Source organism: Bemisia tabaci, chromosome 5, assembly GCF_918797505.1.
Source record: "Bemisia tabaci chromosome 5, PGI_BMITA_v3".
Lineage (NCBI taxonomy): Eukaryota > Metazoa > Arthropoda > Insecta > Hemiptera > Aleyrodidae > Bemisia > Bemisia tabaci.
Window position 1 is genome coordinate 49600685 of NC_092797.1, and position 4612 is coordinate 49605296.

Sequence of the window (4612 nt, forward strand, 5' to 3'; positions counted from 1 at the left end):
TGCCGCTGTCGGAAGCCAAGCGCCCGTTAATTATTTGCTGTCAACTATTCTGTATGTATTGTTTCCCACATCCTTAACCATAATTTATTAATTGTTCCAAAATATTTTAGGGTTTTCGGCGAACACTGCGAACCTATGGACGCCACGCCACTGAAACGATCAGTTGGAATTTCAATCTAAACCTTGATATACTTACAGTATTTCCATCGTAGAAGTCAATTTTGGCCTTACTTTTGCTCGTTTGACCGAAATGTATCATTCGTGGAGTTTATGAGTTGTTGGTTGGGGTTGGAAAAAAGCTGTTTTCATTCTAGCTCACACAAATGGACATATTGATGGAGAGTACATTAAGTATTACTACATGTTCTATCAATACCTACTTTTGAATGAAAGTGTTCGTTATACATATGTGTCCGCCCTTTTGCACTGGTTTAAGAGTTACCTTACCCACGACTACCCAGTCTCCAAAGCACTACTTCCTAGGATTGTGCTCATCTCAGCTGACTCTCATATTGGGTCTGGTAGAAAAGGGCTGAAAAAGAGTTGTCCTTGAATAATGAAAGGCATCTAAGGGCAAGGTACACTCTACTACAGGTATGGACAAACGGGGTGCCGAAGTGGCAGCGCTGAGAAAATCGGCGATCGAGTGACGTATGAAGTCGTACCGTCCATTTGCCGCGCAGGTCTTCGCAGTCGTACTCTCGATGCTGTCAAATCTACGCGTTTTAACGACTTTCTAAAATTCCATTTGTCCATACCTGTAGTAGAGTGTACCTTGATCTAAAGGGTGGAAAAGGGTAAGTAGAGATGGTATCAAAATGACTCCAAAGGTGGTGGGAGGGGAAAAGTGCAATTTTAAGGGAGTGAGATGGGGCTGAAAAATCGCGTATTGATGTGAACCATAATAAGTAGATAAGGTCAAAAATGGGATTTTCGATGAACATACCATACCATCAAGTATGGAAAATTCAACGTGCATTTTCAACCGGAACTATAGTGAAATCTCTCTTTGAATAACTTCTTTTCACTCTTATACTAAAAGTTTGGAAATACACCCCCCCCCCCCCCGCCCGCCCGCCGTGCAAGCTCTAGCGATCTAGGAGGTGGCGGTGGTGGATTAACGTAGCCTATAGCCCCCTTCGCCTCGAGAAAGCCTTAAAAAATTGTTAAAATTTAGATCCTCGCGAACCTCAATTTACTCTAATTTTAGGATGAAATCTGATGGAAAATCTTGAAAAACAATGGTTTCATTTGATTCTCTCTTATTTATGATCATTTGCCACTTATTTCAGCCATATCCAGTCGTTAATCTACAGCGTTTAGAATTTTTTCAGTTACTTATTTAAAGGACCCCGCACACCTCTTATGGGAAGCTGCACCATACGAGGCCTTCTGACTTATATCATTGGATTCTCCTCAAGATGCTGCTCAAAAGTTATAATTGCGCCAAATTTCTACGATGCACCGTTTTCGCAAAAAAGCTAAGTGAAGATTCAATTATTCGGCGACTATGAATAAAAAAGAACAAAGCATTTCAGAACAGGCCCGATGTAAATAAGGAAAAAACGTACCTAGCGCGTGTCCGTCTTCTTATCTGTACCTGCCGACACTAGGGCTATCCCCCTCCTCCCGCCCTCGATGCGTCCGTTTGACGCTCATTTTCCTGTTCATATGCTCCTCACGATGGGTGGTCGAGGAAAACGGCGTGCGGAATCCGAGATAAGACTGCCGGTCGGTGCGGGAGTTCCCCTGATTTGTTCACTCGAGCACTGAAATGAGGAATCTTTCTGGCTTTTTATCACCAAATAATTGAATCTTCACTTAGCTTTTTTGCGAAAACGGTGCATCGTAGAAAGTTGGCGCAATTATAACTTTTGATCAGCATCTTGAGGAGAATCCAATGATATAAGTCAGAAGGCAATTCCTCGTGGTGCAGCTTCCCATAAGAGGTGTGCGGGGTCCTTTCTCAAAAAAACATCTCTCTGCGTTTAAAACATGCTTGGGAAATGTCTAATTCATCACCAATTAGATCCAAGTGAGCGACATATTATTGAAATGGAGTTAACTTGCTCCGAAGGGAGCAAGCGCAACCACGACGGGAAGAGGGAACAGGACGGCGCGGGCGCATCGGAGTCAAATAAAGCAGCGAAGCGCTCGAGCTGGGAACCAGTGTTCCCAGGTGCTCCTATCTTGAAAGGTCCGTACGCTCTCCGGATGGGCTCGTGTATGTCCGTGCCGCTCCGTGCTCCGTGCTCCGTGAATCGCCTCCCGCGATTTTTAAATACTTATACTTTATTTCTCAAATGAAGAATTACTAAACATCAATTCTTATAAGAACTTCCATGATTTTTCCTCTCTGTGCGAAGCAAATTCTGAGAAAATTTCAAGGAATGATGTTGATTTGTTCTCTATTGAAAAATACCTACAGGAACAGTGATTTTTGAATGCTGCCGAACGAACTGTTGTAGCTACCTATGTCCAAATCATGCTTGAATAGCGACATTCAAGTACCTATGTCCTCTAGAAAGCATTGGCAGGGAAAAATAATCGGAACAATTATAGGTACCTACATCAAAAAGCAAAAATTCAAAAGATAGGAGCTGACTTTTCATGAAATTCATAATTCCTAACCCATTGAACTGAATTGAATAACACATAAATTAATGCAAAAAGTACTAAATCAGGTCCTGTATGATACCTGAAATTTATTCGTGGCTTCCTTCTATCAATAACATTGGCGAAATTGAGAAAAAAAGTAAGAAAAAATGTCAGAGTGATCAAACACAAATGCACAACAATACAGAAAACAGGGACGGACCTTAAATGAAATGGCTGAATTATGATAAGAATACAATATAATTAATGCAAAAAGTATCTAATTTGTTCCCGAACGATACCCGGCTTTCATACTAAACATAGTTGTATCAATAACTTACGCAAAAGTAATAAATAATGCAAAGAAAAGCGGATTAACAGACGCACGGACTGCGCCGGGCGAGCGTACAGACATTAAATGAAATGACTGAATTTTGATAAAAATACAATATAATTAATGCAAAAAGTATCTAATTTGTTCCCGGACGATACCCGGCTTTCATACTAAACATAATTGTATCAATAACTTACGCAAAAGTAATAAATATTGCAAAGAAAAGCGGATTAACAGATGCACGCGGACTGGGCCGGGCCGGGCGCACGGACATAAATGAAATGACTGAATTTTGATAAGAATACAATATAATTAATGCAAAAAGTATCTAATTTGTTCCCAAACGATACCCGGCTTTCATACTAAACATCATTGTATCAATAACTTACGCAAAAGTAATAAATATTGCAAAGAAAAGCGGATAAACACACGCACGGACAGGGCCGGGCGAGCGTACGGACAAAATAAGATAGGGAAAAATTTTCCCATAAGGTTTTTGTCCGTACGCTGTCCGCGCGGGTATAGGGAATGTCCGCGCGGCACGGAAATATCCGTACGCCTGGGAACACTGCTGGGAACGTACCCCGTACCGCTCTCCCCGCCCGCCGTGATTCCACCGCCGCGCCGCCGCGCCGCGCCGAGCAGTCTGGTAACCGATTCTCCAGAGCATGAGTTTGGCCCGTGAAGTGTTCTAGCCGTGTTCAGACCGCGCAGCGCGCTGGGGCCATGCCGCTTTCCTACTTTCGTGGCTGCTACAGTGCTATGTGCGTATTTCTGCCTCTCTCTCTCTCTCTCCCCCCGTTCTTAATGCAATTTACCTACTGATACATTTGATAAGTAATATATTAGCTAAAATTTAAAACATCTAATAGGTGTAATTTTCCTCTTTCTTCTGGAATATTTTGGCAAGCAGTGCTTGCCTTGCTTATCCGGACGCCCGCACGCCACTGACACCCCCCCCTCCCCCCCTTAATTTGTCATCATCGTTTGTGTCATCATATATTTTAGGATAAGTTTGGTCATAAATTCATTTTTCGATCAAAGTACCATTAATTTGCGAAGTTTCAACACGGAATGTCTACCAGGACGAGTACAATCTAGGGTGAGTACCTTTTCTTTTTACCGCCGAGATCATATATTTGTGTCAACAAATCAACAAAAGTAAGGTCAAAAATGAAATCTACGATCAAAAGTCCTCTGAGATACCGAGTTTCAACACGAAATGCCCACAAGAACGAGTAAAACTTATCTTTGAGTAAGTTATACATTTTTATGTTTCTCCGGAAAGTTTGAAAGAACGCGTAAAATTGTGTATTTGCGTCATTTTATTGAAAAAAGTAAGGTCAGAAATGAATTCTACGATCAAAATAACCCAGGCATACAATTTGGTTCAGCACGAAATCCCCAGGAACGAGTGAAATAGCCACAACAAGTAAAGGCGATGACCGGGGGCATTCACTCCTGATGAGCCGAGCCGGTGCGAAAATCGAGTCAGTGGCTGAGACTGCTGGGCGACCGATTTCTTGCCAACTTTTGTGAATGATCGAATGGCGCCACGTCCCCGTTAGAAGCTATGGTAAAGAATCGATAGTGCGATATTCGATTAGTCGCTTCGATACGATATTCGATATCCGCCCAGCTGTAGGATTCAGCACAAGAACAATGCATTTTCCCGCGCATTCC